Source organism: Microplitis mediator, chromosome 3 (assembly GCF_029852145.1).
Source record: "Microplitis mediator isolate UGA2020A chromosome 3, iyMicMedi2.1, whole genome shotgun sequence".
Classification (NCBI taxonomy): domain Eukaryota; kingdom Metazoa; phylum Arthropoda; class Insecta; order Hymenoptera; family Braconidae; genus Microplitis; species Microplitis mediator.
Genome location: NC_079971.1, coordinates 17,458,688 through 17,474,464, shown reverse-complemented (window position 1 = coordinate 17,474,464; position 15,777 = coordinate 17,458,688). Strand labels below are relative to the sequence as shown.

Below are 15,777 nucleotides of genomic sequence, written 5' to 3'. Positions count from 1 at the left end.
CGAATAGTTTTTGGGAAAATCAACGACTTTTATTGAAAACTATTCTGAGAGAAAAAAATCTGTCTCTCGTTTGACCCTGCGGGCCAGGCCTAAAACTTCCCGCTGTCTTCGAGCTCCTTGAGCTCGAAAACATTGTTGTGAATACATTTTTGAGCTCTAAAATACTTATGTATGCCATGGTTTTCGAAAAAAACCGTTTTTTATCATTTCTTTTTCCCACGATATCTCGTGAAAGAATTAGTTGATTTTGATGGTTGAGGTGGCAATCGACGGGTTTTAATAAATTCGAAAGTTGATTAGATTACGGAATTGTTCCCGGGAAAAAATGTTGTTATAAAATTTTATAAAATAATATAAAATTTTATACAATTTTATAAAATTTTGTAAGATTTTATAAGATTTTACAGCAAAATTTTATAAAAATTCATGTAATTCTATAAAATTTTATAATATTTTATACAATTTTATAAAATCTTCAAAAACTTTATAAAATCTTCTAAAATTTTATAAAGTAAGATCTGAGTGAGGAACGTAATAAATAAATGTAATTTTATAAAATTGTATGACATTTTATAAAATTGTATAAAATATAACAATATTTTATAAAGTTTTACACAATTGTATAAAATTATATAAAATTTTATATAATTTTATAAGACTGTACAGCGAAATTTTATAGAATTTCATATAATTTTATATAATTTTATCAAATTTCATAGAATTTTATAAAATTTTATAAAATTTTATATGGTAAGATCTTAAAAGGGAAGTCATAATTAGATGAAATTTTATATAATTGTACGAAATTTTATAAGATTTTATGAAATTGTATAAACTTTTATACGATTTCATAAAATTATATAAATTTTTATACAATCTTATAAAATTTTATAAAGTAAGATCTTAGTGAGGGAAATAATAATTAAATGGAATTTGATATAATTGTATAAAATTTTATAAAGTTTTATACGATTTCATAAAATTATATAAAATTTTATACAATCTTATACAATTTTATATAATTTTATGAAGTAAGTCCTTAGAAGAGAAGTAATATTTAGATGAAATTTTATAAAATTTTATAAAGTTGCATACGATTTCATAAAATTATATGCGATCTTATAAAATCTTATACAAATTTATACAATTTTATAAAGTAAGATCTCAAAAGGGGAGTAATAATTAGATAAAATTTTATATAATTGTATGAAATTTTATAAAATTATATAATATTTCATAAAACTTTAGAGAACTTGATGCCACTATTGCATCTAGTGTAGAGTAGCATTTTGTAAAATTTGATAAAATGTCACACAATTTTATAACGTTTATTACAAATTATTATAAAAATTGTTAGAAATTCAAAGTAAATAAATAAAATTTTCAATGGCCATACAAAAAAAAAAAAATTCCATTTTTGCGGGCACAATATGGTGATAAACAAATATGAAAATTATATTATAAAAAATATAATTGATTACCTAAATATATGCAGGGTACCCCTAGAAAAATGTAAAAAAAAAAAAAATTTTGAATGTTGAATAAGTTTGATTTTATTAAAATTTTTTGTAAGTTATTTACATTAAGAAAAATTATATTTTACACAATTATTGGATGCAAAGGAAGATAAAAAAGTTTTTAATAGATTTTATCATAATACAAAAGTCTTTAACATTTTTCGACCGGCACTAGATTCTTGAAAGCGTTTAACGAAAAAAATTCGAAATAATGCTCAATTATATTTACAAAAGTAATTTTGGGATGGTTATAATAGATTTAAAAAAAAAAAATTTTTTTTTATAAAATTTTAGAAGTACCTCGTTTTGCCTACCCCCGCCACCCCTTTCTCTTACATATTTATATATATGGGTCATTCCACCAAATAAAATTATTTTTACGGGGCGACCCTCGTCGATTTGGTTCAAACTTTGTAGAGTCGTTCTATATATTAAAAAAAAAATTCTCTGAAAATTTGAGCCTTTTATATGCAGCTGTTTCAAAGTTATGATTTTTTGAATTTTTTAAAAATTTTTGTTTTCAACTTTTTCATTAATTTTTTTAAAGGAGAAAATTTTTTTTTTAAAATGAGCACATAACAGTTTTTCGTAGGAAAAATTCTCAGCTTTCCAATAAAAATATCTATTTTTCATTTTATGTTACAAAAGACCTTTTAAAATTCGATTAAAGACGAAAAAACGATTTTTATGACTGTGCGGCGCTTGATACATCTAATTTGATATTTTTTTCTGAAAGCTGAGACTTTTTCTCACAAAATATGTGATTTTCACGATGTGCATATTTTTTGTTTGAACAAAATCAATAATTATTTAAATACAAGTCATTGATTTTATAGTTTTAACAAACTGTAATAGTTGATTGTGTGGCAAGAGATGAAACAAAACGATGTCAGAAGAAAGTAAAGTAGGCTGCCCGAGCCGTACGCAAAAGCTGACAATAACTGCAATCTGAAGTCGTGTTTCATCTAGTTTTACACACTATTTTTTTCATGATTACCTGCATTGAAAATTATTATCAGTGTCAGCAGCCAGTTAGAATCAAGTTATATTAAACCCAATGGTGCGATCAACCATTAGTGTACGCCTAACTTATGCTTTGCAATTTATAGTTAAACAGAAACCATAAATACTATTTATTATGCACACAAATTTTTATAAAACTTGATTACAAAGTCAGAACTGTCATTAACGCAGATGACATCAATAGTCTGAAATCACTATTGAACAAAACACAAGAATCAAAGTTCAAATTACTAATTCCTAGACTTGAACCATTGATGCTGGTATCATGAAAAATAGTTTTATAATTTTTGTTTTCAGAGCTTTACTGCAGATACATACCCGAAAACATATCCTCACACCGCAAGTTAATACATCCGGGCTATTCAAAATTTTACCAGCGTTGATTTCACTGTTATAACCATCCCTTATTAAAAGAAACGACTTAAAACGATTGGAAAAAAAATTTTAAATACTTTTTAAGGCTTTTGAATACTTTGAATGCTTTTGAATCACCCTTTTTATGGGCATTTAACATTACAAACCGTTTCGAATCGTTTGATTTAATCAGGGAATGATGACTTTTTTTAGAAAATAAATGTTTTGAACGTACAATACTTTGAGTCATAAACGGTGAAAGAAACACAAGCAGTGCACCCTATCTCACTTATTGTTGATAGCTTAGGATATATATGGTAAAAATGTATCAACATCCTCAAAAAAAATAAGAATTAACGTTTTTTAATCATAGAGAGTTTATATTTTATTTAATTTTGTTCAAACAAAAAATATGCACATCGTGAAAATCACATATTTTGTGAGAAAAAGTCTCAGCTTTCAGAAAAAAATATCAAATTAGATGTATCAAGCGTCGCACAGTCATAAAAATCGTTTTTTCGTCTTTAATCGAATTTTAAAAGGTCTTTTGTAACATAAAATGAAAAATAGATATTTTTATTGGAAAGCTGAGAATTTTTCCTACGAAAAACTGTTATGTGCTCATTTTTAAAAAAAAATTTTTTCCTTTAAAAAAATTAATGAAAAAGTTGAAAACAAAAATTTTTAAAAAATTCAAAAAATCATAACTTTGAAACAGCTGCATATAAAAGGCTCAAATTTTCAGAGAATTTTTTTTTTAATATATAGAACGACTCTACAAAGTTTGAACCAAATCGACGAGGGTCGCCCCGTAAAAATAATTTTATTTGGTGGAATGACCCATATATTACATAATGTGATAATTTTGAATTTAATGTTTTTAAATTTTTATTTTGTCAAATAGCAATTCAAATTAAATCGTCGTTACTCAAGAAAAAGTTCGAAGGTTTCGCCATTAATTCAAAAATAAAAATCAATAAATTTAATTAATTTTAAAATTTTATGTCCATTAAACAGTCGATAGTTGAATTATTTAAATCTTTTTTAGGTAGATTTTTCTAAAATCTAACTATTGTATTTGTCCTTATGGTCGATTTTTCAAGGAATTTTGTCACAACCTATCATAATTAGTTGAGTAGGGTTCGAAAATACCATCCGTTAAAAAATTTATATATGTATATATATATATATATAAATATATATGTATGTTGTATAGACGTTTGTGTGACATTTTCAGTTATATTTTATTACGCTTGTGTGACTTTAATACCTTTCTGTGACGTTACACAAAGGTTTTTATATTATACATTACGCTTGTGTGACGGTCACATAAGGGTATAGTGCACAAAATATTATTTACTATCATTTATACCTTGCTGTGACACACGTTACTGATAGTCAAACCTTGTGAAGCAAAATTTCTAATGAACTTATGAATGTGAAATACCTTATTTTGATTCATTAGACTACGATAAATTAACAAATTTTTTCCAAAAGAGAAACAACTTTTTGAAGAACAGCTCCAAGGATTTTTAAGGCTTAAAGATCTAAATAAAATATTGCATTTATGATGTGTAAAGATTGATGATAGGAGATTGATAATATTCTTGGTCAACTGTTTGAAATTTGATAAGATTAATAAGAATCGAGATTGTACAAAATTTTAATAATTGTTCAATTGATCTGCGACGATTTCAGTTTATCTGCAGTACATTTTTCGCAGTTTGCGATAGAGGTAGAAAAAAAAACTAAAAGCCCTTTGAACTTGCGAATCAGTATCCAAACTTTCCAGAGAAAGCATTGATAATTTTGATCTCAACACATAAGAAAAATTATCTTGAGTCAAGAAAACATTTCGGAAGACAAACGTTTTCAGGAACCAAGTCAAGATTTTCTTGAGCCACGAGAATTTGTCTTGGTTAAAAAAAATTCGTCGTGGTCGGAGAAGATTTCTATTTTATTTGAGAAAGTTTAGGTTTTCAAAAAAATTTTCTCGAATGAAGAATATTTACCTTCAGTCGAGAATTTTTTTTTCTGTGCATGAGCTGGAGAAAAGTATCAATTTATACTTCATAATAAAACTAGAGAACATAATCGATGTGTAAACAAATGATTTTCCAATTTTTGTTTATGCTTATGCTTGATGAACTCAATATATTCAGACGGAAATCAGAAGAAGTGATTAAAATAGAGTCAAATAAATTTTCAGTTAGATCAGACGGTAAATTTGTTGAACCTTCGAAAAAAATGTGAAAGAGATTTTCAGTTATATTTTATTACGCTTGTGTGACTTTGATACCTTTCTGTGACGTTACACCCAGGTTTTTATATATACAGGTTTTTATATTATACATAACGCTTGTGTGACGGTCACAGAAAAGTAGAGTGTACAAAATATTATTAACTATCAATTGTACCTTACTGTGACACACCTTATTGTTCGTTAAGCCTTGTGAAACAAAATCTTTAAAGACTTGATGAATGTGAAATAATTCATTTCGATTCATTAGACATCGAGAAATTAATAAAATTATTTGACAAGAGAAATATCTTCATAAAGAACAGATTTGAAAATTTTTTAAATTAAAAGATTAAAATAAAACATTGAATCCATGGTTTTTTGTTCGTTGAACTAATTAAAATTTGATAAGATTAATCAGAATTGAAATTGTAGAGAATTTAAATTGTAGTTCAATTATTTTGCGACGATTTCAGTTTATCTGCAGTACATTTATCGGAATTTCTTTTAAGGTTGGGAAAAAAATTTTAAACTGGTTGAACTTACGAATCAAAACTTTCCACAGAAAATGTTAATAATTTCAATCTTTTTGAGCTCGAATAAAGTAATTAAGTAATTTCTGACAAAATCGTACTAATTTATTGCAGACGAATGTTTCATAGATTAGCGAGAGTTTTGATCGACAAGCTGGCAAATTTCTGAATAACAGAATGTGTCATTGCCTCATTAAACTAGAACTTACAGCTAAACTATTAAGTTTCCGAGCAATGTTATTGAAAACTTTTGAATAGACAACATAATTTCTGACAAAATTGTACGAATTTATTTTAGAAGTATCGATCATAATTTAGCGACTATTCTGATTGTCAAGCTGGCGGATTTTCAAATAACTGAATGTTTCCTCGAATTTTCGTATTACCTCATTCAACTGAAAATTACAGGCACATTATCGGGTTCACGCGCAATATTATCGGAAATTTTTATACAGACGAAATAAATTCTGACAAAAATTGTACTAATTTAATGTAGACGTACCTCTCATAGTCTAGCGAGAAGTTTGATTGACAAGCTGGCAAATTTTTTTAAATAACTGAATTTTTCATTACCTCATAAGACTAAAAAGTACAGCTAAACTATTGAGTTTACAAGCAATGATATCAGAAACTTTTATATAGACAATGAACTTTCTAAAAAAATAGAACTGATTTATTGTAGCGGTATCTATCATAGTTTAGCGAGAACTTTAATTGAAAAACGAGCAACTAATATATTCTTTTCTACGTAAAGATGCTTTTCTATGTAAAGATGAGAATTTAATATGTGCGACTGGAGAAAGAATTGAAAAAAAATTTTTTTTTGTTTTTTTTTAAATTTCTCAAAAACGGCTAGATAAATCAATTTCAAAATTTGATCAGCTTTAGAACTTGATAAAACACGTCGATTGCTGCCTCAATCGTCTTAATCGGTCCATTCGTTTACGAGATATCGTTGATTAAAAAAATAGTGAAAAACGTTTTTATTCGGATATCTACATAAAAATTGAATCATTCGATTTCAAAATCTAATCAGCTCTAGAACTTAATAAAACGCGTCGATTGCCGCCTCAACCATCAAAATCAATTAATTCGTTCGCGAGATATCGTGGGAGAAAGAAATGCTAAAAAATGTTTTTTTAGAAAACAATGGCATACAAAAGTATTTTCGAGCTCTAAGAGTTCGAAAATATATTCACAATAATGTTTTCGAGTTCAAGGAGCTTGAAAACAGCGGGAAGTTTTAGGGCTGGCCCGCAGGGTTATCCGATAGACCGATTTTTTTTTCTTTAATTACTGTGAAAAAAATTGTTAAAAATGATGATAAAAAATTATGGTGAAGTTTGAGCTCCTAATATTAATAAAAAGAGATGCCTCTTCATGATTTTTATATCATTTAAATGACTTAGGAAAAAAAATTTTAAGTTTGGAACTGTATACCTCGGCCCTGGCTTATATATGTACAGATATATTTAGAATATAGTTTTGTAGGAAATTGAACGCTCTACAAAATGAGTCTCTTATCATTTTTTGATAAATCCATCTGTTCAAAAGTTATTGGAGCTCTAGGTCAAATTATCGTAAATTTCTAGACCTTTTTACATGTCCGGCGAAACTATTAGACTTATCACAAAACTTCAGAGGATCTTTTTTGTAGACAATTTCATCCCCTATAAATGATTTCCAGTCAAGTTTTTTCAAATTCCACATTGTTTCCTAGTTATTTCCATTTCAATATCGAGTTCTTGAGATCGATCAAAACACTACTTTTTTTAAGAACTTGACATTAATATGAAAATAACTAGAAAACAATGTGGAGTTTGAAAAAACTTAACTAAAAATAATTTGTAGGAAATAAAATTATCTACAAAAAAAATCTTATAAAGTTTTGTGATAAGTTGGATAGTTCTGCCAGAAAAGTAAATAGATCTAGAAATTTACTTTGATTTGACTTCAAGCTCCAATAACTTTTGAACAGATGAATTTATCAAAAAATGATAAGAGACTTTTTTTGTAGAGCGTTCAATTCCCTACAAAACTATATTCTGAATTTATCTGTACAATAAGCCAGGGCCAAGGTATAAAATTCCATACTTAAAATATTTTTTTCCTGTTATTCAAATGGGAAATGAAAAATTACGAAGAGGCGCTTCTTAATGTAAACATTAAGAACTCAAACTTTACTGTTATTTTTTTTCATCATTTTTAACCAGATTTTTACGTTAGCTAACGAAAAAAAAAAATTAGTTCTTTCTTTTGGCCCACTTTACTTATTATACTAGAAATTACATCCGATCTGTTGAGTTTACGAGCAATGTTATTGAAAAATTTTTTCTAGATCAAATAATTTCTGACAAAATTGAACTGATTCATTTGAGACGTATCTCTTATAGCTTAGCGAGTATTGTGATTGACATGCTGGCAGATTTCTAAATAACTAATTTTTCATTGAATTCTTTATTACCTCATTAGACTAAATATTACAGCCGAACTGTTGAGTTTACGAGCAACGTATTCGAAAACTTTCTTATGGACAAAATAATTTTTCACAAAATTGTACTGATTTATTGTAGATGTGTGTATCATGATTTAGCGAGAATTTTGACTGACACGTTGGCATATTTTTAAAGAACATAATTTTTTATCAAATTTCCTACGACCTCATTTAATATCTCTCCAAAAGTTGTTCACATTATTAATTTATTTCTCCAACAGGTCAGCAACAATTTTAATATCATCGATAAATATAATTATTTTTTGTTAATTTTCATTCATATTGACTTTCAGAAAAACACATTTTTAATTTTTACTGAATGATCAAAGATTTCATGCAATAGAATTATGTTTAATCAAAATTCTATTTTTTTTTATGATTTGGTATTTAATATCATCATCGATAGTTCAGCCCAGATTTTGGAACAAATAAAAAAAACATCTTGTCCTTGTGGCTTTCTATAAATTGCGATATAGATAACATTGAATCGAAGTTCTAGTTGATGCACGATTAAATATTTATTCATCTAAAGAAAGTTCATCTAGAGTTTCATAATTGAATAAGATAAAAAAAATCGGCTTCCACCATAAACTGTACAGAGACCAGCAAATAATAATTTCAGTGAAATAATCAAGTACTCAGGAAAATTCAATTGAAGTTTTTAAGAATTTAATTTTCTCTGAAATTTATTTTAGCGTTTTCTTCATGTCTGACAGATAATGAATCAAAATCTTAAGTTAAAAGAAAATATAATAAGAAATGTCTTTGTTGGTGATGATTCAGTTCTTCGTAAAATTCACTTAGTATATTTCTGATGTAACTTTGATCGTTCAACTTTAATTTTAATTTAAAAAATGATAAATATTTTACTTGGTGTCGATGAAACTAAACAAAAATTTCAGCTAAATGATTCAAAATACGACAGATATATATAGGATTGAAGTTGTAGGTAATTTAACTCTGCATGAAATTTATTTTAGGCTTTTTTGTTGATGTCACGGAAGTTAAGTCAGAATTTTAGTTACAGAAATTTCCATCCTCCATCGAATAGGTTTTTATAACTGTACATATGATAATTTATTTACTCAAATCAGGATCAAGGATTTTGAATAAATTCAATTATTTATAAAATTAAATAAAATCATTAGCGTTGTATCCACAATAGTTAAATCAGAAATTTTGAATAAAATCGAAAAGACATCGTGCTTATGCAGTATTCTCTATAAGTTAAAACCTAAACAAACGTAAATTAAGATTTAGTTGCATAAATAAAGATATGATAAGATCATGTTGGTTTGAAGTAATAAAAAATTATATTAAACAGTTCAGAACTTATTTTCCGTATATAACCTGATCAATTCGTGATGAAAATTTTCTTTTAATTTCGTATTTCTGATGCTCTAACATTATGTAGTGCAATGATTTTATATTCTCTAAAAAGAATTGATCGATCTAGATTCAATTTGCATCGGTTGGAATTAAGATCAGAAATTTTATCCAGTTAAATTTCTGAATTAAATAAAATTATAATAAAAACTCATCCACACGTTCATCTAAAAGATAAATAAATAATATAACGATTGGTTTTTCCAAACTCTAAATAACTAGTCAGAATAATAATAGTTTTGCATGGTTTTGTGTCTTACGGAAAGTTTATTCACTCGTTGAACAGTTATCGTTCATAAACAATTAAAAAAATTGAAATAAATTAATTCAGACTCATTTTATTTATTTTTTTTTTTTATATTTTATATTATTTAGTTGTACTTGTGTGAGTAGTAAGGTCATCCAAGAACACAATTAATTCTTACGATTTAATCTTTCTTGAATGAAAGTATAAATACAGTTGATGAATAAATTTTTTTTCAATTTCGCTCACGCTGCTTGTCTGTTATAAAATAATATTTAGAAAAATAAAATATTAATATTAGTTCTTGTGCAACGTAAATTTGGTTAATGTAAACATTCGATTCTTTCTCTTCTCTATGGTTTGCAAAAACTACCTTACCAACAAACCTATTTAGTTCGACTTTTACACTTTTACCCTAATAGTGACTTTAGCATGAAATTGACAGTAATTTGACAATCGAAATTGCCGAAATTTTCCGCCCTAATTTACCGACAATTTGACAGCAAAATTTGGAACAAAAAATTTGCAATTACATTTTTTTCAGTTGAGAGGTATCTTTTGTTACTAGAAAAAGATCCTAATAAATGTACGCTTGAATTTTCCGTCAAGTGTTCATCAACTTCGGGGTTTCCATTTTTGACGACAATTTGTATACAACTTTTTAAGTAAATTTGCATTCTAATTCGGGTAGAAAATTTACGTCAAATCGTATAGCAACTTGTATACAAATTATCGTCAAAAACGGAAAAGCCCGAAATTGACGGATATTTGACAAAAAATTCACGGAAACTTCTGTAAACTTTTGAGAAGCAGACTGTAATATTAGGATACTTTTCCACATCTTTGAGATTATTTTTTTTTAAATGGCCTTCCAAAAGTGAGCGTAAATTAATGCTTACTATTGGTTTAAGCTGTACTCGAATAGTAGTAAAATGTTAGAACATCATATAAATACAAACAACTTGTCGTCAAATTGGAGGAACCTTTCACTGAAAAAAACTTGGCTACTTGTGTCATTTTTTCTGTAACTAGTTTGGAAATGAGTAACCCAAGATGTCAGGTTTGTAAAGCCATTATTTGCTCAGCAAGCCTGACTATCAAAGGTAGCGTTATTTTTCTACCCTAATAGTACATTTTGCTTTAGCAAAAGTTTACTTACAAAAGTTTCCTAGAATTTTTTCACAAATTTTCATCAACTTCGGACTTTTTCGTTTTTTACGACAATTTGTATGCAACTTTCTATTGAATTTGATGTAAATTTACTGCCCGAATCAGAATGCAAATTCACTTCAAAAGTTGATTAGAAAAAAGTTGTCGTCAATTTCCAGGCAAATTTTATGTCAATTTATTGTTAGTTTGACTTGAAAAATTGTTCAGTATTTTTTTACCGTCAAATTGTAGACAATCTTATGTATAAATTTGCTTACTTTCTGAAATGGTAAGAATAAACATTACCGACTCCCTGATAGCCAAGTTGTCCGCAACTTGTCGACAACCTACTGCCGCAACCTGTCGCCAAGTTGGTCGCAACAGTTGGCATTTCTATGAGTTGATGGCAACTTTCCGAGAAACTTGTCGACAACTTTCAGCTCGTGTAACTGTTGCTGACAAGTTGGCTATAAGTTGCTCAGAAACTTGGTGGCAGGCTGCGGCAGTAGGTTGTCGACAAGTTTCTGAGCAACTTGTAGCCAACTTGTCAGCAACAGTTACACGCGCTGAAAGTTGTCGATAACTTGTCGTCAAGTTGGTCGCAACTCAGGTACACCAACTTTCTGATCAGAAACTCTGGCTATCGAGTTTTTTTTTCATAAAAAGTTACCATAACCCTGATAGCCAGAGTTTCTGATCAGAAAGTTGATGTACCTGAGTTGCGACCAACTTGACGACAAGATGTAGACAACTTTCAGCTTGTATAACTATTGACTACGAGTTGGCTCCAAGTTGCTCAGAAAGTTGCCGTCAACTTATGGAAATGCCAACTTTTGCGGCCAACTTGGCGGCAGTAGGTTGTCGACAAGTTTCGGCCAACTTGGCTATCAGGGAAATTTGAAGAAAAATTAACCACAAAATTTTATTTTCAACTTTCGCTGTCAAATTGTCGGCAAATTCGGGCAGCAAATTTCAGGTGATTTCAGCATCAAATTACCGTCAATTTCAAGCTAAAGTGGCTATTAGGGTAGCTGTAATCAATCGTGCCAACCTATTATATTCAATATTTTCGTCTTTACAACCAGATGTTTTACAAGCCTTCTGTTTTAATCGTGATACTTTGTTACTTACCCCGAAAACCTAGAAAATCTTGTCCGATTCATTTTTAACAACAATCTATGGAGTGCCATAGACTGAGCCTAAAGTAGATATCAAACCCTGTAGTAAGCCAACGAATGACCGAAAAATTTTAAGGATGGAACTATAATAAACTTTTCAAAAAAAAAGTTGTTATGAAAAATTGTTAAATCCAAGAACCGAAAAAAAATAATATTACTGTTTAAATTATTAATAAAAATGCCTCGAAGCATAATAAAAGTTCAACTGAAATGAAACAAATCAGTTTAAACTTATGATTAGAATATATTCATGTACTGATTGTTATTGGTCATTTAAAAAATAAGTCACAACATAAATCTACCAAAACTGCTCCGAACATCAGACGCACTATCAACCCTCTTAATAGAAAATTCAACTGTTGGTAAAGTAACTTCCCAGCGATAACAAGTGGAATAGATATGCACGGCGGATAAATACAAGAAAGTACAAGCAGTTGCAAAAGTATTTGAAATAATTTTTTCATGTTAACTTTTTGGTTTCATGATGAGTAATAATTAACTTTTAGAATATTTTTTAGGCAATAAATAATATTGAATGATAATGTTTAAAGATGAAACACCATAAATAAATTATGCTTAAGTGATAAATTTTATACACCACCGAAAACATTGGTATAAAAAATTAAAAAACCTCAGCTGTTAAAAATTTTGATTAATTATTTATTGTAATATCTTATTAAAGTTAATACAAAAAGTTTTAATTTTATTTAAAGACATTCATATAATTAAGTTAAATATTAATAAAAGGAATAAAACATTTTTTTACTTGCAATATTCCTATAAATAATAATAAAAATAAATAATTTTAACATATAAAAAAGTTTATAAAAAATTATATGGACATAGCTTTAAGTTTGACAATAACATTTAAATATTTTATTATCTACACTATGGCTATCGATATTCAGTAATTAAATCGTTTGTCAAAAAAAGATATTCATTTTTTAATACAAGCTATTTCCTCTGTAGGAATATCAACACAAAAATAAACTGGATTTAATAAAAATATTAAATTTCATTTAATACTTATATTTTTCCATTGCATAGTTGATAGGTATAATTTATAGATCAATATAAAAGTAAATGAATCTAATGACAATTTTAAACAGTGTTAAATTAACCATTTTTAAATTTGGCGCGTAAAGTTACATTGGTAGCTCTGACTTTTTGTGCTTACATGCAGCCAATTCCAAATGGGACGTAGGGTTTTTTTACATCAGCCTTTTTTATTGTACAAAATAAATTTTAGCCAATCTTTTAATAAATAAATTTTTTTCCAAGTGGCTAACAAGAAATAAGTTATTAGTAGTAGTTTTGTAGTCATAACAGAATAGACATTATATATACATATATATATATATATATATATTCTCTACACACTTGGATGTACGGCTAGGTCCATTTTACTTTTCTGTGTTGACAACGTTCAGATGTTCCCGGGTGTTCTAAGAATTTGATGTATATCGGTTATTGCATCATTTCGAGTTGAACAATAAGTTTTAATGCGTAGTTTCAATTGATAAAGTTATTAAAAAAAAGAAAATGAAGCAAAACGTAAAATCAGAGTCTGAGTATTTTACTCGTCGTAAATACATGAATCATAGGCCACTTGGTCTTGACAAAAAACCAAAGATTTTTATTAAAGAATGTAAAGGTAAGTCGACATACTTTGATTAATTTATATCACTGTTGAATTAATTACATTAGCTCATTATTATTAAAAAGTTTTACATGAATATGCACGTAATGGTACTTAGTATATTTCTGAAAAATTGTCTGAAAAGGTTACTATTTTGATAGACTTGATTAACACATCAGAAATATATATATATATTAGGGTGGATTGAACGAAAACATTTTTTTTTGTTTTTCTTAGTATGGGGGTAGAATTTGTACCGTATAAAAAAAAAAAATTTTTCAAGAACAAAAAAATTTTTTTACTCGACATTTTGAGGTGGCCCACTTGTTTTTTAAATAAATAATTGATGAAAGAGGGTGGTTCCAACGAAAAAATTTTTTTTTGTCCAAAATCGTGGAAAACATCTAATAATTGTCGAATGTGATTTTTTTTTACTTCACTTTCATTTTAATTCAAAAGAAAATGCTTTTCATTTTTGGATATTTTACTTAAATTACAAAAATAATAGGAAAAAAATTTTTTCAACTTCTGACTTTCAATTAGCTTTCAAGGGGACACCCTACAGATTCTAGAACACCATGTAATTTTTTTCGTTGGGACTACCCCGTTTGATCAATTATTTATTTTAAAAACGAGTGGGCCACCTCAAAATGTTGAGTAAAAAAAATTTTTTTTTCTTGAAAAATTTTTTTTTTTTTAAGGTACAAATTCTACCCCCATGCTAAGAAAAACAATAAAAAATTTTTTTTTCAACCCACCCTAATATAAATATATATATATATATATATATATACATGTATCATATAAATAATTTTTATGAAGATATCCATTTTATAAAATAACTTTTACAGTGTTTTTGGGAAATAAACACGATTCTGTGGTTGCTGACTGCACGAAAAAAATTTCATTCCCACTAAAGATAAAATGTACGAAGGGCAAGAAAGGCACATCTAATTTTAAAGCTTTATGCAAAGGTCCGTTTAATTTAATGTTTTAAGTATAAATTTTCATATATCATTTAAAAAACACTTGAATAATAAATTATGTTCGTTTATTTGATAGATGAAAAATTAATCCATTTGCAAGCAGTCATAAAACTTGAAAGATTAATGGAAGACAAGAGGAAACAATTATTGATCGAAGACTGCAGTGGAAAAAAAAACTCTGCATCTCTGAATTTCCGGTATAATTTAGAAACAACAACTATTGTACATGACGAGATTCCTTCAATTATTACTTCAGGTATACCATACAATAATTGTTTATTTCTACGTTTGGTATTATGTGATGGAAATTTTTTTTTTGGTTATTTTGATATAATAAATTTAGTGATTTGCTAATTTATTAATTTTTAATAAAACTATATGCTTCTAGATCTGAATAATAATTTACAACTAACAGAAAACAAAAATACCATCGATGCTCAAACTACAGTGACAAATGTGGATGAACTAGTACTTGATCCAACTGATAATTTGCAGATGACATTAGATGAAAATATTTTTGATACTCAAAATACAGTTATTGCTCCAAATAAATTTGTTCTGGATACAACCGACAATATACAGATGCCAGAAAATATAAATACCTTGGCTCTTAGTACTTTAGATACTCAAAAAACTGTAGTAGATGCAAATGAATCACTTCCGGGTCTCTCTGATGAACTACAGATAAATAAAAATAAAAATACCATCGATGCTCAAACTACAGTGACAAATGTGGATGAACTAGTACTTGATCCAACTGATAATTTGCAGATGACATTAAATGAAAATATTTTTGATACTCAAAATACAGTTATTGCTCCAAATAAATTTGTTCTGGATACAACCGACAATATACAGATGCCAGAAAATATAAATACCTTGGCTCTTAGTACTTTAGATACTCAAAAAACTGTAGTAGATGCAAATGAATCACTTCCGGGTCTCTCTGATGAACTACAGATAAATAAAAATAAAAATACCATCGATGCTCAAACTGCTTTAATTGATGTAAATGATTTACTTCAGGATTCAACT

The 15,777-nt window shown here is 27.7% G+C and overlaps 1 protein-coding gene and 1 long non-coding RNA gene across 4 annotated transcripts in view; one reads left to right on the top strand and one right to left on the bottom strand.

Moving 5' to 3' along the window:
• Window positions 1–15,777, top strand: part of LOC130664434 (GTP-binding protein REM 1) — a 207,444-nt gene that overhangs the window by 69,122 nt on the left and 122,545 nt on the right. The gene's annotated exons all lie outside the window — the stretch shown is intronic.
• LOC130664437 (uncharacterized) lies at window positions 7,687–10,162 on the bottom strand. Its single transcript, XR_008989408.1, has 3 exons — window positions 9,807–10,162; window positions 9,511–9,713; window positions 7,687–9,394 (listed from the first exon to the last, which is right to left on the bottom strand). It is a non-coding gene; the product is annotated as an uncharacterized LOC130664437 (long non-coding RNA).